The sequence below is a fragment of the Corvus moneduloides genome, chromosome 2 (assembly GCF_009650955.1).
Source record: "Corvus moneduloides isolate bCorMon1 chromosome 2, bCorMon1.pri, whole genome shotgun sequence".
NCBI lineage: Eukaryota > Metazoa > Chordata > Aves > Passeriformes > Corvidae > Corvus > Corvus moneduloides.
The window spans coordinates 95,150,117-95,176,425 of NC_045477.1; the positions used below are offsets into that span (position 1 = coordinate 95,150,117).

Below are 26,309 nucleotides of genomic sequence, written 5' to 3' on the forward strand. Positions count from 1 at the left end.
CACACAGTCACAGAAAGGAAGTTTGCCGCTTATGTCTGCTCAGGGTAGGAGTAACTGTAGGGTGCTTTACAGGTTATTCTGTTGAATATAATGTTCTCGTTTCCTACCTTCATATGTGTATGCTTGCAACTTGGTATTTGGGAATGATTAATTAAATCTGAACTTAATGTGGTCCAAATTGGGGTAGGATTTACCAGTATGCACTGGCTTTGGGCTAAGACGAATTGTATAAAAATAACACTGTACTTTCCTTCACTGTACATCCTCCTCCTTCTGCTTGTCCATTCTTCATAGTGTGGGAGAGCTGCCCCAGAGAGAATTGTGTGATGAGGTTCAGCACTGGATCCCAGTTTCATAGGATGTTGGGGGAATGGTGGAAGCAATATTATTTCAGTTTTTCTGTTTTCCAATAGCTGGATATGCTCTTTTCTGTAATATTTTTTCAGAACTTTGCTGTTCTGAAAAGTCTGTGTTGTTCCGTACTGAAATGAAATGTAGCCTGGAGTTTTCAGCTTGTAGATGTGCTGTAGTATACTTACTGACTGTTACTGATTCTGAGGACTTTATATGCAACATTGGTCTGAAACTTACAAATTTTAAAGGGCAGGTAAAGGAATGAGAGTTGGAAAATAGAAATCTTGAGTTCAGGAAGAGTTAGACAAAGGATATATGATTCACAGTTAGTAGCCTTAAATGTATATGTATATTTTAAAAAGTTTCGTTTGGGCATACTTCCAAGATTTGTTTTTAAAGTAATTGTTTTGTGGATATCAGCTTTTGCTGCAAAGTGGACGTAATGCAGGTTGCTGAGTCATTGACCCTTGTAACCAACAATTTGTATATCTTCAGCTTGTTTAGCTTCATACCAAGAAGCAGTAGAAAAGTGATTTTTATATAAAATCACTAGATGAATAAACTGTTCACAAAGGAAAGACTTAAATTTTTCTCTGGTATGTCTAATTTTTTATCATTATGTATGGACTTACAAAATGTGCTCAGCTGAGATTGATCACTGGTGTGTGAAATGACCAAATTATAACAATGGAGGTTTTTCTGAGGTGGGTAATATATTTTCATATGTAGCTTCCAGCAATGACTTTAATACACTGAAGACCACACTTTCAATGCTTCTGTTATTGAAATGTAGTGCTGTGACTGTTTTTCTGCTGAACTTCAATTTAGAACTTCATCTGGAAAACATCCAAGGGAAAAAAGCATCAAAGCAAAATAATAAGAATTGTCTCGGAATGCAGGAAGATCTTTAAGTATAGAATTAAAATAGGTAGCAAGAGCTTGGAAAAGTGCACAGGACATATTAAAGGCTAAATCTGTAAATAAGAAAGGAAAAGACTGGCATGTAGCTTGATGTTGTAATAGTTTGCTAGCCTTGCATACAGGGAGTAAACTTTTGCATTCTTACTGTTTATAGCTTCATTTCCCGTCTTGAATCTTTTGGCCTTACTTTACTTAAAGGGTTGTTACCACTTTACTGATAGATCCTCAAGAAGTATATTGCCGCTCGCAGAGCCCTGAATTGGTCCTCTGCTGCACTTCAAAGCCACCAGGTAAACTCTTCCAAATATTTAATCAACTGAGTTATGATACTCAAGCTACTTATGAATGTGTTTGGTTAACTTTTCTGAGGTTTGGATTTGGGACTTTGTAAAGAAAGGCACATATGGGAAGAAGAAAATGATGATTAAAAGAAGTGTACGCACAGTTGAGAATCAGTTCTGGCTCTTGGGCATTTTAGGTGTGCCAGTGAGAGAACTGTTTCTCTAGGTTTCTCTAGTTCTTCTACCAGCGTAGTAATAGCTGTGGCAGGATGGTGGTGTGCTTGAGGCTTCAACAGCTGACAGCTTTTTTGTTTTCTACACCTACAATTAAAAATGCCATAGAAGTTGAATTTCACACTGCTTTTATTGAAAGAATGATTAAAGAAGAAATGTAATCTGTATTATCCAGGAAAACCTTTATATATCATGCTGAAGTCATTCAGGTTTTCCTTTCTTTACAGTAGGTCTGGACCTGTCAAACACAGATTTTGGTGGTTCCTGAATTGTTCTGGCAGCATCAGCAGATGGTTTCAATGCAATCTGCAAAGTACATGGGAAGTTCGGTAAAGTGCAGATTTTCTAGGGTTTTTGATTGGTTTTATTCTGCCTTGCAATGAATATTAAAATGTTCAGGAAGTTTACTTCATTTGTCTGCTGGGCACAGTAAAATTTTGCTGTGGCATGTGGAAGCTGCTTTTCATCTTACCCACAAGCTCAGTGTACCTGAAAAATCCAGTTATTGGCTCTGGAGTGTGTTGGGGAAGAGATCTGCTCTTCAGCCTACATCTTAGCAGACATGGGGATTTTCTTCACCTCTTGTATTACAGAGGACTCTTCTGCTTGCTTTAGTTTCTACATTGTCTTTTCAGCTCAGCCCACACATTTATCTTGCTTTTCTAGGAATAGCTTCCCTAAATGGCAACACCGGCGGCTGGCAGCTCTGTGCTTGTTATGGCTGGGAAAAAGCCCTGTCTTTCTCAAAGCCCACTGCCTCTAGCAGCAATGAGCAGATACACTCATTGTTAGGAGATGTGAGTGGCAGGTATGTGGTAGTCTTGTCTCTGCGTGGCCGAAACCATTGTCACCTGGAGCAGCTGAATGGATCCTGGTCTTGGATGAGCTCGATGGGTTAGCGTAGTGGAAGAGTGTCTGCTATGTAACATATGTCAGTTGATGCTGCCATGAGTTGTTGTAGGTGCTTGCAAATATTCTCTCCCAGATATGGTGGAAATGCTCTTGATTTTCTTGTTTATTCATAGGTATGTTGCAGTAGGTCTGGATTGGACTCTGATAATAGAATCACCTGTATTTCCACCTGCCATCTTTTTCCAAGTCACCTCTGCTTGCTGGATAAATAGCACACATACACTTGTCTCCAAACCAAGGATTTCTGTGGAATACACACATGGGAAGTTTGTTACAGATTTTAAAATCTATCCCTCTGTAGTAAGACTATTTCCTTGATTTCTGTATGTGTTTAAAAACATAGTATCACCCCCAAAGCAGGTCTTGTCAACAGTTACTACTCCTTGTTAATTTTCATCCTTGGGGTAAAAAGTTGTCTGTTAAGGTAACTTAGTTTCAAGATGCGATAAGAGGTGTTAAGAGAGGACCTGTATGTGCCTGCAAAAAGGTGAATGATTCCCTGTTTCTCTGTATCTGTGATTCCATCTGTGAAAGAAAAAAGCAAGGAGAAAAGTCATTCCGGTCATGTAATGTTGTTTGATTTCAGCTAGTCTGAGTTTTCTTTCTCAGAAAAGAAAGATCATTTAATCACAGATTGCAAATAATGGAAATTAGACACCCCTGGAAAGTAGAAATGATAGTAGAAGGATGAATTAGTTGATTTCTACCTACAGCACAGGACTTGCTCATTTTGGCAACAGCAAGATGTTTAGTTCAGCTCCGCCAGTTTTTTTTTTTTGAAATCTCGCTCTAATTTGCTGAGCTTGGAAACTGTGTGATTATTTCAGCCAGCAGGAGAGCCTTATTTCTTTTGTCAGGGTTTCTTTTAAATCTGCTTGCTAATTCTTCTGGGTTTTGTTTCGGGGGTTTTTGGTTTTTTGGGGTTTTTTTTGAATGTGGCTTCATCATGTGCACCATTAAACATTTTATGCAGGAATGAGAGGTAATTATTTCTTCTTCAGTTGGTTCACAGTGGAATAGCCATAAAACCCTTGATCCTGATTCTCCCCTGTTCTGCAACTTGTAAGTCATTTATTTCGTGCTCCAAGTGCAATATGTTTGTATAAATCTACTATTGATGTTGATGTATCATTTCTACTTCAGTCTCACTTAAGGCAACTGTAAATAACTTTACAGAGTTGCAAAACAGTAGGGAAATGAGCCTCCACAAGATAAGGCATCAGATTTATTTTCTGGGGCAAATGAAGAGGTTCTTTGAAGCCTGATCAAAGCCCAGGCTCTCCTGTTGTACATAGTATAAAGCTGGTGGCGTTTGAGCAGAATTTGTTGGCTTCAGAAGTTTTGGTTTTGTTTTCCTTTTTTTTATTTTTTTATTGGGGCTTTATATCTCTGGAACCCATATTCAACATATTTCTGGAAATGACAAGTGTACTGCCATATGGCATACCAGATTTCAAGCCACTCTGAGGTGCATGTGTGAATTTTAGAGTGCCTGGAAGAAATGAATGAAAACCACATTCTCAATTTTATCTGTTGCCGAGCTCTGTAGGCAGAGGAACGGGAAGGCTTTGAAGTAAATTCTGCTGGAGGGATTGTGTGCTTATTTCTGAGCCACCATGCTAATGCATCAAGGTATAGATGTAATTTATGTTTCAAAATATGCACTAATTTCAGCAGGACTGTTGATTTATCTGCTGCTGTGCTGTTCTGGGAGATGGTAAGAAATACTGAGCATCCTTTTGCTACTGGCAACTGTTACCATTTTCAATTCTTAATTTCCAACCCTTTCTGTGCCTAAACCTCTCTTTCAGACTTTGATGCCTGAACTTAATTCTTAAGTATTGTTGAACTGTTATTCTTGTATATGCTGTGCTTCCTTAAAAGGTGCTGTATTGATTGTAATTTGAGTAGATTTCTTAAGCTTTTGTTGGTTAATAAAAGCTCAGGAAGCATTACTGAAGGTATTTCTACCAGGGTTATTTTTAATCCTGGAGACTTTATGTGGACTTCTTAAATGCAGAAGAGATGTTTGGGGAAATTGTATCAGGTTTTGGTTAGAAAAAGCATCTCCTGCTTGCAGAGGGCAAGCTATTAAGGGAGTTCCTTAAGATCAGTTGTGTGATCAGCTTACACCATTCTGTGAATTTTCTTCAGAATCAAAGACAATTAATTTTGAAGGCTTTTTTTTTAATGTAGAAAGGGGGGAGAAACTTACTTGTGAGATAGCTAATTTGAGTGATTAATATTTTGCCACAGTAGTTGCTTAGCTGGTCGAATTTGTTAAAATTAATTCTGTCTTCCTCTAACAATAAGAGAGTGTTCACAGGGGAAATAATGTTACTCTACTAAATCCTTTCCTCCAAATTTTTCTTTTAAAAAATGTACCTTGATACAGTAACTGTTCATGATCACTTCCAGTGCACAGCCTCATGCTCTTTGATTTGTGTGAAACCCCAAGGCTTTTCATAAGATTTCCTCCGTGTTAGGTCATCTCCATGATTCAATTTAATTTTCTGTGTGCCAATTAATTGCTGTTTCTGACCTTGAATGAAAGAGTATGTTGTGTGTTCCAGTTGTATGAAAAAGGTGACGGCAAAGGAATGATCCTGAAGTGATGTAAAGCAGCAGTTTTACGTGTATTTATGATTACCAACATTTCTGATGTTGGTAAAATGTGGAAATGGTGGTAAAATGTGGAAATGGTGGAAAAATGTTTTCCTTCTTCCTAGAAAGTACTGATTTGTTAGGTCTGTGTTGTTTAATAAATCAGTTTGACAAGGTTGGATGTCCTCATGGGTCGAGAAGCAGGAAGCTGTGGTTCTTGCCAGTGGCAGCAGGGCCAGGAGCTGCACTTGGGATCTGTGTGTGCGCAATCCTCCTCTGGCCCTTGGGACAGCTCTCTCTGGTTAGAGGTCACAGAAGCCTGAACAGACACAGAGTGAGGGGTTCCTGATGCTGACAGCATGTCCTCTTGTAGGTGACAGTGGGCAACGATTGGAAAATTCATGGCGTTTTCAAGGAGGAGAAAACTATATCCCTTCTTTCTTTCTGAATGCTTTTTGGTGATTTTTTTTTTTCTTGGTGTGTTACATGTTTTCAAACTATCTTCCTCTTTCCGAGAAAATAGATTTTTAAAATAATTTAAGCAAAGTTTTTTTTAAATACAAAATCTTAGTTCATATCTGTCTTCCACTTAAAGACTTCTGGAGTATAGAGATTCCCACAATAGTAATAAGCCATTGTTCTTTGCTTTTGAAATTCTGTGGCACCATATGTAGCACCAAGTATGTATTCAATGTAATGTTTATTTGAAATCAAGGATTTGGCATTTGTGAAATGCAATTTCTGTGTGTTTTGGTAGGAATAAAATAAAGGACATTTTAGAGTTTTTAGCTTTACCTGCTTTATGCACAAACAATTTTGAAACATAAGGTTTTGTGTCAGAATGGCAATACACTTATTAAATTGCCATCCATATAGAAACTGGTTTTGAAATGGTTTAAGAAGGGTATTAGTACACTGTGAATTTGTTAGTTAGTCCTCTTTCTTCATACATTTGTTTCAAAACTCTTCTTCCAACTTCTGTAGAAATTCTGTGTATAATCATATCTGTAAAGAAACCTAGATAAGAAACTCTTGGAAAAAATCACAAAATGGAACATGTAGTCGGCCATTTGAAGAATTCCTGTATGCTGAACCTTTTCATCATATGTCTCTGATGTGGATCAAAATTAGCTACAAACATCTCCCCAGTTCTTCCCTTTCTGAAAGACTGACTTGAATTTGTTAGCATTTTATTTTATCTTTCAGGATTATAGTTTAAGCTGTCAATACAAAACCCTAGCTAAAACCTGAGCTCTTTTGGTGTAATAACTCATTGCAGGTGATGTGTGTTTCCTTTACTGTGTATAAATTTTCTTAAATGTATTATCTCTGAAATTTTGGTGTATCAAAAGTGATGTTTCTTCCAAGGCTACTACCAACCAACCCTTATTTTCTATCAAATTGTTTTGAATGATGTAATAATTGGTGGTTGCTTGTCATCAGTTTAAGTAAAACTAAGCTCTGCATAGCTCTTCTGTGTGTATTTGTCTTTCCCTGTCTGTGAAGGGAATTGCTAATTGCTTAAAACATTTCTGCATGTCTTTCAGTGTTTCTCCAAAATTTTGGCTGTTTTTGTCTTGTTTCTTCCTCTACTTTTGCACTGCTTGACCTTCTCATGTGAGTTATCTTTACCAGCCACTTACTAAAAGACTACATCTGCTATCCATGCTCTTGTTTTGAAAACACCAGCAAAGAGCAATTCTGAAATAAAATTGTGATTGCATGCCCATCCAAGCTTTATTGCTTGGTAGATATTGCAGGTAATGGCACTAAGGAAGACGTGATAGCATGCTCTAGCAATCAAAGTACATCCCTGCTAGATTTGTACTCTCATTCACATCTTGGTCCTGTTTGGAGAAGCTCTGTAGACCTGAAGCAGAACTCTTGCTGCCCTTAGGCCATCAATTTACACATACTTCTAGTTCTGCAAGTTTTCTTTGAAATCATAGATGTGTGTGGTTGGCTTGTTTTGTTTTGTTTTGGGTTTTTTTTAGTGAAGAGTTGTTTCATAACATTTGGTGGCAATTAGCCTGAGTCAGTCATTTGAGTTGGGGGGTGGGGGGGGGAATCCTGCCCTGCTGAGAATCACAGAAGTCTTGTGATTCTGATATTTGAGGACCCCACAATCTCATTCCATTTTGCAGTAAAGCTTTTGTATGGGTACGCAAGATGCCTTTAGAAGTTTGTGGATGTGTGTGTATTAGTCGAATAGCTTATTCTTTGTTATTATAAATTCGAGTGATAAACATGTGCCAATAACTTTAAGATGGTGCTTAAATCAGGATTACCTACTCTTCTGCTCACCAGTGTAAGTTGCCTTCAAAAGTATCAGGTCCAAGCAGTCCTCCTGCCTCTCTGCTCCAGGGAGAGCATTGATAGGAAAGAGAAGGTTTTTTGCCTATGGGTACACTGAAAGGCTGGACAAAGAAACAATACCACTGTCCTTTGAGGTGATTCTTCCTTCAAGCTGTATTCAAACAGGAGGCATTTTTGCCCTGTGACAATTTTGAGCTTGGTTCTCAGACCCAAAGTGCTCATTTGAAGATCCCATCAGATTCTATTTAGCAGAAAAGAGGAGTTGTGTTTCTGTGGTGAAGCCAGCTAGCTTTTTTAGGTGACAAAGCTAAAACTGGCTTCTGAGATACAAGCTAAGCAAAGTGTGCAACATTTATCCTTGCAGTTTATAAGTGTGGCACTACCTACTTCAAAATTTTGTTACTGATAAGTAATAGGCATAGAAACCCATGCTAGAGATTTTGGTTGCTATGTCCTCTGGAGGGTTGGTCTTTTTTCTGTCCTCTCTTTCCTTTGTATCTCATGAAGTAAGACAGTAATGTCTTTAATAAAAATAAATTGCCCCCAGTTGCTTTGTTTTGGGTATTTTTTGAAGTGTCGAATATTGATTGACCCTTCTTGAACTCATTAATGCCTGTCATCAGCAGGAAATATAAGAATTCTGGTTGAAGAAAGCCTGCACGTGTAAAGTTACTATAAGCTGGTAAAATGTAAGGTGAGAATAAATTTTTTTTTGCCAAAGGAATGAATGAATGGTGTACCCCACTTATGGGGTTAGAACCAGTACTAGATGGTGCATCATGCTTTTTATCCTTAATATTGTTTTGTCATGGTAGGTTTATTGCTGAATCTTGGAGCATCACCAAAATTTTGAATCCTGTTCACACAGGATGTCTGTTCCTGGGCTGTTTTTTCTTTCTTTTTTTTTTTTTTTTTGTTTGCCACCATATGTCAAATGTGCAAAGAACATGAAGCTTGTTGTACTCCTTTCTTAAGGTACCTAGTGCTTCTAAAAATACAGTAGCTATAATTTGAGAACTTGATATGTTCATAGTCTGTAGGTTCTAGTTCTGAAAATACTTAATTCTTACTGGGAATGGCTACTTTGTATTTGTCAAGAAGAAAGCACTTGTGTCATCTGTGATATTGCTGATTTAAATGAAAGGTTGCTATAACTTTTTTAAAGCAAAATTGTGTGTATGCTTTAGTAATTAACAGTGAGTTTTTGAGACTGTTGCTCTTAGGCTTCATGGCAATAGACTTTGTGTTCTGAAGCATGTGGGATATTTGTGCTGTTTTGCAGTTTGAGATGTGTAACTTCCCTAAAGGATCTGTTCTTATTACATGAGGATCCGTACTTCCATCATAGTCTACTGAAAGGAATGGTAAATTACAAAGAAAACAAATACCATTAAAATCACACAGAAAGGAGAGGAAATTGTTCTGCCTCCTTTAAAGTTAACCAGAATTTTCAAAATTATTTAAGTATACAAGTACAATCTAGTGTTTTCAAATCTTTATTAGTTTTAAAAAACTCAGAGATGATACTCTTAGCTTTATTTTTAGGCAAAGATGTTTGGATCATGAAGCTGGTGTCTTCATATTTCTCTTAGCGAAGCTTCTGTTCCTTCAGGTCAATAAAGACATTTTAAAGTGTGTGCAGAAGACGCTATGGAAACACACCAGAAAAGCCCACGTGATCAAGTAATATGCATGGAAAAATACCTCTGCCTTTTGTTTCCTTTTGTCGCAGAAAGGAAAAAAAAAAAACAAACCTCATGTTATTGTCTTCTAATCTCCCCTGCACCGAGAAAGTTCTGGCCCAGATCTTCCCATTTTAATTGTGGAATTGGAGTACAAACCTTGAAATTACTTAACTACCCTCCTTCCCCCCAACAGCATCTTCTCTCTCTGTCTGGAATTTATCTGTTTCTCAGGTTGTCAGTAGGCATGTAAAGGACAAAATTTAATAAAACTATAACAAGAATTGTTTAATGAAATGACTGAAATATTTTAAAGTCTGTTCTTGAAGCTTTAAGCCTTTCTGTACTAGAAACAAAGTGTTTGGCATGTGTGTTTGAAAGTGGACAGCATATGTTTTCTTGGCTTTTGTATTTTAACAACAGATCATGTGTTTAAATGGCATCATGACATTTTGATTCCTAGCCTGCATGAGGAAGATGATTTAGTCAGGTTAGCTCTTGAGAAAGAGCTATTCAACAAGGCTCTTGTGTACCCTTCAGAGAGAGCTTTGACTGTTGTGACTGCCTACTACAAATGAGGGATTTTTTTATTTGTTTTCTTTGAGTTTTTTGTTCCCAAAGAAAGGACAGACCTGGACATCTATAAACATTTGGTTTTGGGTAGTTGGATGAGCTTGGGAAATACTGTATGAAGAGAGAGACACGTGATTATTATATATCCATAAATAAACTGCACTGAACTGGTGAAGCATTCAGAGCTTATGAAAGTTATCTAAACTTACATGGAAATATTTAGCAAAGATAGTTTTTAAAATCCAGATAGGATAAGAGCTTATTTTTAAGAATTTAGTCATCTTTTCAGTAGCCTTCAGATTGGTGAGTTTGTTTTGATCTCCCTCTCCCTGTTTTCCAGCCTGATGTAACCCTGTGTCAAAAGGTTCCTTACCCAGGAAATCTTTAAAAAACAACAAACAGAATAAAACAACCCTAGCAAACAAGAAAATGAGAACTGGGACACCATTGGAATAAATGTTGAATTCATCTGGTGGTTGTTATGGTTTGCATACGTTTTGAGCATTGGGACCAGCACAAACTTCTGTGCTGCAAGCAGAATGAACTCTTGTTTGAGAACTATGAAATAGCAACTGGCTTTTTCAATGGATGGTGGGAAGAACAGGCATTTCCCAAATGCCTAGCAGAGAAAGGTAGCTCTGAATTTTCTTTCTTGTAAATGAAATTTTATTAAGCTATGATTGCCATCTATGTCATACTGTAAAGATGGTTGAAGAATGTGCTGATTCTCATTTCATTCAGTTTATTGTCGTACCGTATCGGATTTCAATGAGACCTAATGGAGTAGTAATTGGATTTGATTGGATTTGCAGTGCCTGTGTGACATGAAGGAGGATTCATGGTACTGTGCTCAGTCTGTTGTAGAGAGCAAATGCAAAAATTAAATCTCATATTAAACTGGAAACAAATAGATTGATTGAATATATCCTTAAACTTAAAAAAAAAAAAAAAGGAAAAATTGTAGCTGAAGAATTTCATTCTAGGCTTTATCAAAATGCTTCTGACAGGCTCATTGACTGTGTGATTCAGCTGGAAGATACTTTCAATTAACTGTATATTTTCATATATATATTAACTTTATATTTTCAGTCTCTTAACTGTATATTCTAAGTAAATACAATAAAGTTATTATTAGTTTAGAAGTTTAGTTAAAATTGTTGTCTGATATTCTCTGTTATGCTTTAACAGCAGAAAACATACGGGTTATTGATTTGAATTTGTTCCAAACCAGTAATATCCAAAATTGCTGCCTTGCAAAGAGATGTCTGTGAATACCTCTGAAAAGGATTTTGGGACTACATGCCCCAAGAAAATGGTAGCTGCTCTTCATTGGCACTGCTTTTGAATTGAGGCTATCTTGAGTTCTGGAATGCAACCCTGCATTTGTGTATTACATTTTTCTTTGAATTTCTTTTTGAATTAGCTCTATACTCTAGAATGTTCCCCATTTTGACCAAGAAAGTTTCTTGTTTTCAGACTTTTCTGAGTATCGCTAATGACTGTATTCAGGAAAAAATCAGTCAAACAGAAACAAAAAATACCCAACTCTAATTGTGTGAGTCTTGGTGTAAGAAGCACAGGCTTGGAATATGCAGTTCTAAATTTAGCCACATTAATAATGAATGCTTTAGTCTCTCCTGAATTTTATACTGTCTTGATACCAGAAGCACTTGCAATATATATAAAGTGAGTTATATCCTTACCGTTGAAAGTGCTCTGGACAGATCAGGGTTAGAAACTTTGTCTAAACCAGTCTGCTATTTTTAATCATCATTTACTTATATTTAAAGGTTTATTCATCTATTCATAATAGAGATAAGGGATTCTCGATAGAATGTATTTACTAACCAACATATATTGCTCCGGTTATTTGGCATGTACAGTTTTTTTCTTTTGTTTCATAGCAGTTTCTTGAATAGTTTCATTTTAAAAACAGGTAAACTTATATTTTAATGTGCCTGCCACGAAGAAAAAAAAATTCCTTATATTTTTTTCTTTGTTGAATTAAAATACTGTTTCCCTTTTTCCTTGATCCTTACATGTTTTAAAACAACGAATAAACAGAATCCTGTTGCAGGGTTCAGCAAGCTGAATTTGCCACATAATTAAACAGTAACAGAGACACTTCCAAGGAAAAAGGAAAATCAACAGTTAAAATGGTTTAAGGGAAGCAGCAAGAAATCATACTCTTAAAATACATTTGTCAATGAATACCATTTGTCAAAGTGAGGGGGAATATTATTTTCTTTTATGTAAACTTCATATAAATTTATTTTGTGCTTCTGGGAAGTTGGCATGTTGTACTACTGCTGTTAGTGTTTTGTCGGGAGAAAGAAATTTTGGGAAAACCAAAATGGTAGTTGAGGATGAAGAGGTAAGTAGAAATCTTTGTAATGACTTGAGTCAGTATGTCTTTTTTCAAAGAAGTGGACCTGGAAGCTATTATCTTGGGGGGCAAATTTGGAGAAGGTAATTGGCTTTGACCTTTAGCCAGATGTCTAACAGTTCTTTTTCCCCTCTCCCTTGCATCCAGATAAATGTCATGCCTTCAGGTTTTTGTTCCCTTGTTCTGGTTTCAGGAGTGGAGCTGCTTATGTAGCTAATCTGCGCTTAAAATTATTTCCAGTTCTAACCCCAGTAGGACGCTCTTTTGGGGTATTCAGACAGAATTGACATAATTGGATTTCTGCCCAGATACTGTATTTAGATAGCTTTGGAGATGTCATTAATTTGACAGCTGCTGTAGGAAATCTTTGTTTTGACTATTGTTACAGGGCCTGCAATGTTTCTATTGCATTTTCGTTCGTAGTCTGCCACTGAATTGCTGTGATTAAAATGAGTAGAATAAGACACCATCAAACATGTACAAGACATGAGAGAAAATCAGCGCTAAAAACCTCAGAAGGTAGGCTGTTGCCAAATTTTATTTGAGTATGATGAGATTCTGGAATACCTAGTTATCTTCCAAACACCAATAACAGCAGAGCCTGTGGCTAGAGCTGCTGTGTGCTGTGATGGAACCAAAGCTGTGTTAACGTTTCTCTTGTTGCCAACCTAAAGCAAAGTTTCTGTGTGGTTCAGGCAGAATCTGCTTCAACTGCTTTTCTGATGGTTAACTTGGAAGAAAAACAGGTTTTTTGGGGGACTGTGTTCTTGGGAACTAGCAGTCTTAGCAACTCAGCCATTATTAACAAAAGGCAACATGGATCTAAGGATCTTTGTCCTGCACATTGAAGGTGGTGAATTTGGAGGCTGCTGTTCTGCCACGTTGAAAGAGGATGGTCACTGTACCACCTACCAAGTTGTGTAAGTGGTAAAAACACTTCAAAGTTTCATGGGTTTGTCTTCTGCTTCCCTTTGGCTCTTATATGTGAACCTCTAGTTTTGGTAGTTTTGTACTTGAACCTTATGCAGGTTGTTGCAACTTGAACCTTTTTTTTTGCCAATTGCATCATCAGTGGAGACTCAGAAAAACTTAAATGTGAAATACCAGTTTTTCACAGCCTTTGACATACAAATAGACTGTGACAAAAATATCTTACTCCTTCCAAGGAAGATAGCTTTCATCAGTGCATTACTGAGTGCTAACACCAGATATTATTTGAGCCTATTCCGGTTTCAGTAAGGGATTTTGTGTTGAGCCTGCCTCAGTTGTACTATTGCATTCTAGGTTAGTGTCTGTTTATGTGAGTTCTTCAGCCCTGTGCTTTTTGGCATTGTAAATGAAATACTGAGTTTCAGTAAACAGTAGATACCTGCTCTTTCTGATGGTTATGGTTTAGAGAGGTTTCTTCAACTTGCTCCCTGAGCTGAAGTCATTATTGATTTCACCTGAGGGCCAGGATGCCTGGACTTTTCTGCTGTCCTGTCCAAGTCAAGTGGCTCGTTCATGCTGGCAGTATTTCAGATTTGCCTAAAGAGTATAGGGCAGAACTTGCAAAATCTTTGGTGTCAGATTTTCTACTTGGACAATAATGCCTGGAGTATCATTACATCTGGTGGCTGAGCATCTGGAGGAAGGGTAAAACCCAGACACCCTCAGCAAACAGGCTCAGCTGTGGGGCGTGATGGCAGCAGCTGTTGGTGATGGCAGCTTTTGCTGGGGAGTGCCCAAACCAGGCCTTGTTCTGTCAGTGTAAATTATCCCCTTGCCACCTTGCAGTTTGAGTTACAAAGAAGTTTCTGACAGTGGTTTCCTTGAAGATAACAGTCACAAACTGCTCTGTGCTTTTCTTCTAGTTCTCTGTATCTGCCTGGTGGCTTCAAAGGCAAACACTGACCTTGACCCATCCCTCTTAAAATCACCATTGCCATATATTTTAGCACCAAGACAGTAGTGGCAATATTGTTTTAAATTCAGACAGTGCTGTGTTGAATGTACACATAGGAAAAAATTTCTGCAGACTAAGAAAGAATGAATAATTTACCACAACAGAAGCTCTAATAAGGATTTCAGTCAGCCTTTAAGTTTGAATTGCCAGAAGGCTAAGTCTGCCTTACTTGACTCTGTAGCCCCTGGTACAGTCCATTTTCTGTTATATCTCACCCTTCCAATCTTCTCAAACTGTGTAACTGTGAGATTTATTTGCTTATTTTAAATGTTAGTCTTTTTAGCCATGAGAGGTAACCAGTTGTCTCTGCCTGGTGTTTCTCTGATACTGAGTTAATGTTACATCCTTCTGTGGTAGCTAATTCATCAGAATATGTGGTTTTCAGTTCTCCAAAAGGCATCTGTGAATGTCTTTTTCCAGTGGAGGTGTTAATTTTCAGTAATCTACATGTACAGATTACTAGATTAGTATAATATGCTATTTGTAGTCATCTTTCACAGTCCTGAAATCCACAAGTATTGAATTAAAAGCTCTGACTCTAGTAGAAAGGTTTGGAAGAACTGGTATAATTCAGTGGGTCATATATGTCTTCAATTACAATGTTTTACATAAAGATGCAATAGGAAAAATAGATTTGTGAAGGAGTTGCTTGGGGCTGGTAAGTTGCTAACCACTGAGGTCATCCTCAAAGATTCTGAGAAGATTGTATATCTAGTGGAAAAGACTGTCATCGTACAGTTTTTACAGAGCATTAAATTATTGATCAGAAAAAGGCTGAAGCTCAAATGCAACCAATTATTAAACTGTATATACAAAGTACTAGTTTATGAAATTTTTACTGACTGTAGATGCTAAGATGTTTCTAAAAATGTCTGTAATTTGAATAATAAAGCATCCTATTAACAAAACCAAAATAATTAATTATCTCATGCTCAAACCATGCCCCGAGAAGCTCACTTAGGCTGAAGTCTAATCCTTTCCTTTCCCTAGAGATGCTGTGAGGCAAAGTTTAAGAACAGCTTTGGTACATGTAGTTCAGTTTCTGCTTATCTATTGGCAGTTACAATTGGTAATGCAAGTCTTTCAGTGTGCATTTGTAGGGGTTCTTGAAGTGGTTAGAGCTGTCCTAAGCATGAATCATGACCTTTGTTGCTTCTCATATGTAGGCTTTTAGGGGTATTTATCCCTATACTTACAGATCCAGCTTGTAAACCCCTAAAGAAAGAAAACCATAGAGCTTGTGAGCTCTGTTTCCTTATTGCAAATAAAAAAGAAAAAAAATAGAGGAATTGATATAAAATGGAGTTTGAATACTTCACCTTTCACTGATAGTTCTTGAATAGGAATGCTTAAAGAAACTGGAGCTATGATGGTGGCACAGCACATTTGTTGTGAGCTTCCTTCAGCTTGCAGAGTGACTGGTCGCAGCGTGCACTTATTTTGGTGCTTGATTATTGGTCTGAACAACAGGTGTGTGGGGTTTTGGTCATGGGTGTTACTTGGTTTTGGTTTTGAGACTGCAATAGTGCATGTCTTCTCAAAGAGTTCATAGCCTTCCTGTCAGGGAAGCTTTCTGGCCACCCATTCATGATTTTTCCACTGTGCTTTATGTTTGGTTTTTTTTTTTCTTTTTCTCATGCAGGGGCTGCCATGGACGTTTGCAGCTCAGCGTAATCAAATATGGATTAGATCAATATCAGCAAGTATCAAGATCGAAAATCCTGCTTAATCCAGGAATTTTAAAAATTGCATATTACAATGAGTTTAGGTAGTAATTTGTTATTAGGGGTTTTTTATAGCTTAAACTTTTGGTGGAGAGCTAGAGAATGTAAAAAGCGTATGATTTCTCTTAAAATAATGTAAATTTGTACAATATATGTTGTAGAATTCTTATCAGAGGCAGCCACTAACAGATGTAACCCTCCTCCTTTCTTTCCAGTTTAAAAATTTGCTAGTCATGCAAGTGATTAGAGGATATACATACAATACATAGGAAGCTTGCAATGGCAGTTAGGTTTTGAAAGACAATATTTCTTTTAAATACTGGTATTATTTAAACAGCCAACTACTTGTGTGTCATGAGTAGATCAGGAGTTGGTGGTTGTGCAAATAGATGTAAAAAATATCCTTGTTTTTTGAAAGCATATCATGTATACACCAGTCTACAGAGCGTATGCATTTGACTGCAGGAGTTAAATGAGAATACAAGTCAGCATAGATTCTTTAATTGTGTGTGATTAAAGTGTGAGCCATGCATTTTTTTCTAGCTGCATTTCTTTTCCTATTCTCCCCAAGTATATGTTTGTTTAAAAAAAAAAAAAAAGAGTTGTTTGAAGGACCAATGATACGTGTCTAAGTGCTTCCTGTTTGATACAGACAGCATGGCCAGAGGTGCACGACAGCTCTTGCATCCAGACAGGAGCACAGAGAAGATGCACAACCTCCTGCCTGTGTGCTGTTCAATAGAGACATGAATTTCTTGGGATAACCTGAACAGCCTCTGGTGATGGCTCCAAACCTGGACTGCTTAAAAAAGCCCATTTAAATACAGTAATTTGTCTTTGCTTCAAGGGCTAGTCCCATTTTTATAGCTGGCATATGAGCACAAATCTTTCCCAGTGTTTTAAGGATCTCACAGTCTTTTCTGCATGCAAGGCAATGAACCTATTCTTGTGCCTCATTTCACTTGCTTTCTCACTGTTAGGGAACCACAATATTAAGAGAAGAAAAGCTTAGTTGTATAGACGATATAGCATGACAGGATTTTAACTTTTTTGTTTGTTTTTAAAATGTTATACACCTTGTAATGCAGCATTGTAATTTGCTGCCTTTTTGAAACCTTAAATATGATATAAATCCAGTTTCCCTTATTCTTTTCTCCCTGTGTTTCTTACTGACTCTGAAAGTGTGTTACTATTTTAACATAACCATTTTCTTAGCTGTAGAAGAAGGTAATATTAAGTGAGTTTTGAGAGGATTTATATGACTAGGTGGTTTAAAATACTAAGCATATACTAGAGTATTAAAAAACTTGTCGGGTTTCTTTTCCCTTTAAGCAAATTCAGGCATTGGGCTTTTGAGTGCTTAGGCTGATCTGTCTGCTGCTCCATGGAACTGGATTGTGCTTGCCCAATTGTCTGCATAGTTAAAATATTTTGAACATTGCCTATTTTAATGTAACTTCTTTTGAAATATCTGCCTAATGTAGAAGTCTTAATGGAATACTTTAATAGCCCAGAGTGGTTACCTGCAATTGCTCCAGTGTATTTGAGTCAATTACAAAGGAAGGCAATATTTAATGTTGGAGTGAAGCTAGATGGTATAATGAACTGGCAGATTGCCAACTTGATCTTCTCCACAGGAGAATTTGTATTAATGTGATGCTTTTCATTTGTTCTCCAGAAGGTCAGCAGTAATACGTCAATTGGAGTTAAAATTCCCACTCTGTGCAGTACAGGTTTATGGTCAGATCATTCTTGTGTATTAGCATATTAAGTATCAAAGAGATTATTTTAGCTATTTCATGTCAGAATTTAAATGGGAGGTGGCTGGATATTGGGAAGAGAGCCTGAGAGAATTGTCGTTGAAATTGTTGCTGTAAGGCTGAATCTGGATTTTAGCCATGGAGATGAAGAAAATGGGGCACATTAGAGCTATTAGTGAAAGATGAGGTGGTTAATAACTGTGGATGTTACTTGTAATGTAATCATTACAAGACCACTAATTTATTCTGTGAGGTAGTAACCTTTTTAATAAGGTGCTTATTATATTAGATGTTACTGATATTTACCTTCTGGTGCTCGTTTGCAAGCATCAAGTTCGAACTTTTATTTCTGACTGTTGACAGGAGCTTTTTACAGTGGAACTTTTATAGTCCTTGTGTTTGGAAGACCTTGGTTTAGAAAGCAAATGAGTGACTAAAGTTGCTATTGAAAAGTGGATAAATTTGTCTTTTTGCCTTATGTGTTTGTAATCACGTGTTCATCCAATTCCTATACTTTGCCATTCCTATTCTTTGTCATAGTCTTCTGTTCCTCTGCTTTGGGCCTCAAGGGAAATGTAGGATATGAGGAGAGTCATGAGTGGTAAGGTGGTGTGGCATTTTACATGGGGCAGGGCTGGCATTACTCCAGTAGCAGATGCATTGAGTGAGGTACAGCAAGTGGACATCATGCTAAATGTACAGAAGTGATGGGCACTGGGGATACCATGGGATAAGACTGTCTACCTCTGTGCCTCCATTTGCTTTGCTGCCTTCCAAAAAAAAGATGTTGACTTGATTTCCCAAGTTTTCCAGTGTTGCACCAGTTTGTCTTTTGGGTGAACACTAAGTCCTGTGTGCTGCAAGGCTTTTGAAGGTGGTTGGAGATGATCTTGTACTCTTAGAGTTTAACAATTTGTTCCCCAGAATGGCTGTGCTATCAAATATATCTCTCTAGTCCTGGCTGGTAGAACATAGCAGGAGAACCAGAAAACTCCATGTGTGGTGCAAACTCTGCCTGGGGCAGATAGTCCCAAACCCTAACTGCTTTTACAATTTATTGACCTTTGAGAAGAAAGGTCCTGAACTTCTGTAACTGAAAGATTGTTTCAAGGAACACATTTTAGATAGAAGTGAAATATTTGAAGTCTGAGTTTCCATTCTGAGTTTGTGTCACTTGGCAAATCACAGTGTTTTGGGCAAAGCTTTGGACTGTGGGGGTGTGTGATGGAAATTGGCTACTCCCCTGGGGAAGTGACTGTTAATATGACTCGTAGCAGAAAACTTCCTCTGGCTCTTCCAAAGCCAAGTGAAGATTTTTATCATGAGAAAAATAGAAAATGGGGTCACAATGCAACAGGATTGAACCCAAGGAGGGCAGAGACCAGTTTGCATCTTGTACTTCTGTGTCTGTTAGATTAACAGAATTTTATTTCAATCTAAATATTGTTAGGGAATGATGGTTTTTTGTGCATCTTCTTCCTTTGACTATTTGCACTATTACCATTAACATTCTGAGCTACTTTCAATGTGTGTTAATTAAGCTGCCAAAATAAAACCATTCTTGCTCTACAGAAGGAAGTCAGCATTGTTATGATGAGATAAACACTTGACTCATTCTTTTCTTATGCGTTTGGATGAAATGTGGACTCTTTCCCAACTGTACTTCTCCATTTAACTAATATATACAGGGCTAGTTTTTTAGATATTGATAATGAACAGTACTGTTTTTCAGCTCACTTTTGAACACATGTTCCATATGCAGGTGTGCATTTGTGAAGATGGAAGCAATAATTGAGGGAGGTATTGTGTTTTTCTTTAAGGTACAAACCAAAAAAACCCCAGACAAAATCAGAGGCTTGCTACAGCACTTCAGTGATAGATGGTAATGGATAGTAGATGATTTGTGAGGTAGGACAAGGAAAGATAGTACTATTCAGAAGATCTTGTACCAAAAAAATGAGGAGACTTTTATTTTCTCATTTTTACCTCTTAATATTAAAAATGTCCTTGTGTTATTGACAGGAGAAAAACACATACTACAAAACATTCAGCTAGCAGGAAAATAGATCTGCTCTGCCTCAGGGTTTTAATGTTGCTTCATTTATTAAAGTATCTCTCTCATTTACTTGATATCTGTCCTACAATTTCAATAGAGCAGTTTTCAGTGGGAACACAGTTAAGGTCTATAATTGGTTAGAAAAATTGATATAGCAAAGTGTGGTTGCCTGTAGTCTGTGTCTGCAGAAAGCTGAAAACCCAGGTGGGGCAGCAGCTATTCTTGCCACCACCTGGCAGAGGAAAAGGGATTGGTCACTCTCCAGTCCTGTCTGCTTTCTGCTGCCACAGGCAAATCTTCATTCAGTTGGTGAGCTCTTCTGTTGGAATAATATTTCCTCATGATTTGCTATCCTCCATTATTTATTTTTTTAATCTTATGTGTTTTTCAGGAGGGTTGGCAACAGTTTGTCTCCCCTTGCAGCTGCTGGGGACCAAGGGGTGAGCTTCCAGGAGCAGAGGGTCAGGGAGTCTCTTGTTCTTTACCCCCTAACAATATGTTTAGGCTTAAGTGTTTGTCAAACTGTGACTTTAGTAGTTCTGTTACTCCACCTATTAATGAGTGTGAGAGTAAATCTCACTTTGAAACATTTGTGTAAGGTATTTATAACACCTTTGTCAATACTTTTTATTCTTGCCTCACTTCATTATCGTGCATGGGATCACTGGGTGACTTGCTCCTTTGAAGTTAATATCTTCCTAGGATGCTTTTGTAGAGTCACAACTGATTGGAATCTGTTCAGAAAAGACTTTGAACAGAAACATTTGTGCGTGAGTGGCCTGGGGTTGCGTAGGAGTTTTAACACATCGTTCTTATGAGGTAGAGGCTACAGCACAAGAAGTTGCTGAGAATTTTTTTCTTATTTTTGATTTGGATCTTATTGGGTTTACACTACCTGAGTTTGTCAGACATCCTATGGAGTTAGAAGGGTCATTAAAAAAACAGAAAGAAGGGTTTAAATACTCTGACCTCTCTTCTGAACAGTTACTTTTGTGGCTAGAAAGACTTAACTGAACAATGGAGGCCAGGAGGGACCTCTGGACAAGCCATCCATGTCCTGTCAGGGCTGAGGCTGCACCTGGGGCCATGTTCAGTAGAATTTGAGACTTCCAGGAAGAAGGCCCATTACTTTCTCAGAGGATATGTGGCTGTGCTTAACCACCCTTGTGCCTTCTTTACATCCAGCCAGAATTTCCCTGAATGTAGTTCTCTGACCATATGACCAGCTTCACCACCTCTGTCAGAGCTCTCTCGTTGGGCCACCATCTCTTGTGCCAGAAGGCCCCAGGCCACATGTGGTAGTAATCCAGCTGAATTACACATCTGTATGTGTGTGAGTGCCTTCTGGATGGAAATACTTCCCTACCCCACAAAACTCCTGGCGGTCCTTTTGTTGCTGTACCTCTTTTCCACGTGTAGAGGCATTTCCTTTTTCTTAGAAAATACAGTCAAGTTAAACCAATACAGGAGTGAAGGAAACAGTAAATAATGGTGCTTTGTAAAAGATAATCTTTCTAAAACTAGGCTGAATTTTTAATTCCATTTCTTGACTGATTTTTCTCTGTATTATGTAGGCTTAACATTGTACATGGTCTGGATTGTTCGTGATTAAAATTACCTTGTATTCATTGAGAGAAGTTAAATATGAAGATGGGGTCTGTTTTTGCAAAACGGTGGATCAAGTTCAAGCTATTCTGCCTGCTCCTCAGCATCTCACAGGAGGTTTTGGCAGCATGAAAGCTAAATTACCTAGTAGAAGTGTTCTAAGTTTAGTGCTAGAACTAAAATATATGTTTGTTGTTTCAGGTGGTGGTGGTGGTGTATATAACTTTGTTGGAGAGTCCTGCCTTTCACTGCCTGGATCCTTTTAACAGTGTGTCAAAGGTGAGTGGTTCAAGTTCAGTGGTTATTTTTGTAACTAAAGATAACAAGTGAACTGGATGTATTGCTTGGTTTTGGCTTTATGTAATAGCAGTGTAGTTGTGATTTTAATTTTTTTTTTTAACTGCTGCATGATTGATTAAATAGTAAGTCTTTTTCTGTCAGTGATCTGGGGCAAATGAGTTCTAGCTCTTGCTTTCAGGAAAAAAAACCCAAGAAAAAATGATAGTCTCAGACTGTGAATGAAGCAGTAGGTATTGCTTCCACTGTTTCATGGCCCCTGTCTCCTGCTACCTACTGCTTTGACTTGGGATGTTTTCCCCTGAAGGTGCTGCCTGAAAGCACAACATGATGGTGTGGGAAGTATGGAGGAGAAGCAGTCATCCATACACCATGGTGGGGCAGGCTTAGTGTTATTCTTTGGTTGGATTCTGAAAACTAAGTAATAGCTTTGAAAGTGTTGAGTACTGAAAGTATTGAGTGGAAAGAAGGTTTTTGTGTTTTCTGTGAGAGCAGAAGAGAATTGCATTCAATGTATAGAGAGCATCTTCCTAGCCTGGCTCTGAAGACCTGAAATAATCTAATGAAGCTGATGCTCCTGTAGAATTCTTTTTGTGGTAGAGTTTGGCTAACTTCTTTCTGTTAATTTGTGTACCCTGTTGTCAGTTTGTCGTAGCTGTAGTTGATCTCTGTGGCTTATTAGGAATTTGTTAACAGAAACCTTTAATAAATGACACCTCATTACAACTGTACCAAAAAATAAAATCAAAATGGCAGTACACTGAATAAACATTCAGCATTGTAGTAGCTGCAGCATGAAACAGAAAACTTGGAATCTTGGCTTTATTCAGTACTTTATCAGGTGGATTTATTATTTCTTACTCAAGTTCTCTGTTTATAAAATAAAAGTCATTTTACCTTCTTCAGAGGGAGGTTATGAAGTCCAGTTATTGACATTTTGGAACATTCAAATGGAAAGCAATATATTAAGTTGTTGTGTGCCTTGATATTTGCTGTGAGTTCTGTTAAATACTTGTTCAATGAAGTGTTATGAGCCATTGAAATTAGACATATTTATTGAATAAAGTGAAGGTGAACCAGTTAGAATGAAAAATGCAATCCAGTCTTAACTATAGTGTCTCCATATGTTTTTGCAAATGATTCATTTTCCTTTAAACTGAAAAGGAAATTCTAAAGTAATACTGAGATAGGGGGCTTTTGCTCTATGTTTTCAAATTATCTGACATTTGTTTTTAAATGTACTAAAAAAAATTTATAATCCTGGCCTTTCTAACAGATCAGAGTGTAACCTTGACGACTTAGGTGTTTAAAGACTAATAGTGAGAAACCTTTTGTACTAGTTTTCTGGAGTAGAAATTGCAGTAAGTTTTCTTTAATACTTTTTCTATGACGTAATGTAGCAAAATTAAAATATTCTTGAAAGAGCTGTTAATGTGAAAACAAAGTACACAATCCTAAATGATTAATCAAGCTGTTGACTTAGTCATTGTAAAATTATTTTTCTATGATAATTTCTACTCAAAATTAAGCCTGTATTTTACTAACTATGGGTCAAATTATGTATTTATTTCAAGTGTGTAATATAAAACACATTAGAGTTTTATCTTTGGAATCTTTCTTGTTCTTTTTTATAATAGTTTTAAGTTAAATGTTCAGTGAAAATAATTTTTAAAATAGTCCACTGCTCAGTTAAAGGAAATAGGTGTCTGAGATCCTGGTTATGTACTTAGTCATCTTTATTTCTTGAGCTAGTTGCTGTGATATTTGGCTTATTGGGTAATTTTTTTTTGTTACTCTTTAATCCGATAAATGTGGAGGGTAACCAAGCAGGCCTAAAGTAGAGTTCTTTACATCAGGTGAAGGTTTTATGTATTTCAGGAAAAGGCAGTAAGTAGATAACAGCTCACTAAAAGGAGGTGAGGAAGAACTATCTGGACATGTCAGTTGGTGGGGGAGTGTAAGGAGTGTCTCTCTTTTTGTATCTTTTTTCTTTCCCTTTTTTATTGAAGATGAGTACCCGGCATATTTGCTGTGTACAATTAGACCACACTCAATTTCAGTAAGAAAATTAAATCTAACTGTATTAATATTTTATGTCTTTTTCCATCCTTCGTGTGCTTGTTTCTGATGGACTGTATTCAGCTTGGTAAATATGTGAATCTGCAAAACCTGGAGCATTCTAATGCTGTTCCCAAAAGGAAATGAATGCGTAGATGTAGGTTCACTTCACTAAAGCCTACATTTGTAATGCTTGTTGAACCAGAACATTGTAACCCTTTTGCCCTTTGAAAAGGAAATGAAATGGCAACAATGTAAATATTCAGAAATTACACCCGAAGTCCTTAAACTTCACTAAACTGCAGGCAGTCATGTATCCTTTCAGGCTTTTGTTGTCGTCATCAAGATCTGCCAGGTCTTCTTTTACGTAGCTGGGCAAACTGGCTTTTTTCAGTCGTTTGTTCTCCTCTCCCCCTCTCTCTCCCTTTCCTCTAACATCATATTTTATGTAGTGGTATTCTGTACTTTTGAGCTTGTCCCTCATTCACTTGCAGTAATTGAATCAAAACCAAGATCTCATATTGTATTTTCACAATAAAATATTTTGAAAAGTGGTTGCAATGTTGATATGTGCATTGAACATTTTGTATTTTAGATTAAAATCTCCTGGGAAATGTTCTGTAATTTTTTGAAACTTGATACATTTGTATGGAATGATTGGTTTTTTAGGTTACCCCTGTACACGGGAGGGAGATTGTTTGATGAGATCAGAAGCAAACCAGTACAAGCAAAGTTATAGATGTGTTAGTACTCAGCAGATCTGTCAAAGGCTACAGTACCACAGCGTACAACAGAAATCCTTGTCTGTAAAGATTCTCAGAACAACCATGACAGAGATGAGCTCCTCATATTGTGAGACTGGGGACCTGTACACAGCTTCTGACAGACTGATCCTCCTCCTCTGTTCAAGAGCAAAAAGCACCCTAGACATTTCAACTTGATGGAACTGTTTGTGATGCTGTAGCAGAATATTTCTTGGTATTTTTCTGTGATTCAGTATGTTTGTAGTTGTTGGCTTTTTTTGAGATTTTTTAACCCAAGGAAAATGATACCTATTCTCAGTGTTTCATATGAGTTAGTTATGAGAGCTTTGATTCTGACAGTTATGAAGAGAATGAAAGGTATGTGCTGAGTGGATGTCTGGATTCCTTTCCCTTAAAAAAATATTTCTGTAATTACGCCAATTATCTCAGGTGCCCGAAGTGATTTTAAGACTTTGAATGTAACTTCAGTGTTACTTAAATATACTTACAGACATTTAGTATAATAAATGAATTTATAGAATACTGCCTGTTATGTTATGCTAGTGTCATAATACTTCGTAACCTGTAATTGAGGACAGTGGAGAAGAACACTTTTAGCCCACTCTTCCACTTCCATAACCACAGGTACACACCCTGAATAAATTGATCTTCTCTGAATTACATTATTTTAGTACTTTCGTTTTTTAGATTTTTCTTTACTGCATTTTTTCTGTTTCTCTTTGTAGTAATTGTAGTTCTTTGCTTGAAGTACAGGCATGTTTAAATTTGCTAGTAATATAAAAGTTAAGAATCGGTTGTCTAATTTTTTCGAGTTTTGATACTTTCAAGTGCAATGCATGTTTGTGGGTACCAGCAGTACCTGTTACAGGCCACAAATGGCCTTTGCATTGTGCTTTAACTGCAATCCATGTGCATGCCTCATCAGAGAACACTGTACAGCTTTCATCAATGCAGGAAAATTAACTTAAGTAAAAATACAACAATAACCACGTTTTTCCTGGTGAAAGTAGTTTTGTGGTATGATAGCCGGTATGGACTTTTTCTGTCTTGTCATCCAGCATGTCAGTTTTTCCGAGCCAAAACCACTTGGCCTGCTGAAAAGAATCCAGCATGTTGCTCATGAATATAATTAAGTTATACATACATATGCATATACATGTAGTAGTTATATATGAGTGAGCTAACTTGTGCCCAAGTATATTAGTGAACTGAGTATTAAAAAAAGTGACTAACCTTGCTGTCTTGACCAGTGTTCAGAGGAATGGCAGAACAGGGTATTGAGCCCCTGTTGCTGTAGTTTCTAAATAAATATATCCCAGTGTTACACCAGTTTCAGTTAAATGATTTAAATATGCACTGTACTTTTGATGGACAAGTGATGTGGCTTAGAATATGATCTTGAAAAAACCCTTCAAAGTAGCTTATGCAGTTAAACTACATCACAGGGAGGGTGTCCTTAGATGCTGAAAGTGGTTGTGACTTTGCGTCTTGTATATAGATCCAAATGTTGGGGAAAGTCAGCTTGAGGCTTTTGGGATGCAGGGACCAGGGGCAGTCCTTGTGCCAGCACTGTGTAGTGTGATTGGGCTGTACTGGTGTAGGGGAGTGGCAGAGACCCCACACCCTCCTGAAGGAGGAAGCAGATTAGCAGTTGAGTCCACCAAGCTACTCCAAGATTTAACTGTCCCTAAAGGAGCATCTGCTGGCAGACACATACAGGAGATCTCCTCTCCTTGGACTGCTGTGCCTCTTTTTTAGTTCAGGGCTGACTTCTTCAGCTGGTGCTTTGCAGAGTGGGCATGCATCTGGTGTTGGCATAGGTCATTTAAGAAAATCA

At 37.4% G+C, this 26,309-nt stretch overlaps 1 protein-coding gene across 2 annotated transcripts in view; it reads left to right on the top strand.

Moving 5' to 3' along the window:
- NCK2 (NCK adaptor protein 2) overlaps positions 1-26,309 on the top strand; it is an 86,415-nt gene that overhangs the window by 10,599 nt on the left and 49,507 nt on the right. For both annotated transcript variants that reach the window (XM_032100428.1, XM_032100427.1), the window contains one exon: positions 21,555-21,632. The gene's annotated coding sequence lies outside the window, so the exon portion shown is untranslated. The remainder of the gene's footprint in view (positions 1-21,554; positions 21,633-26,309) is intronic.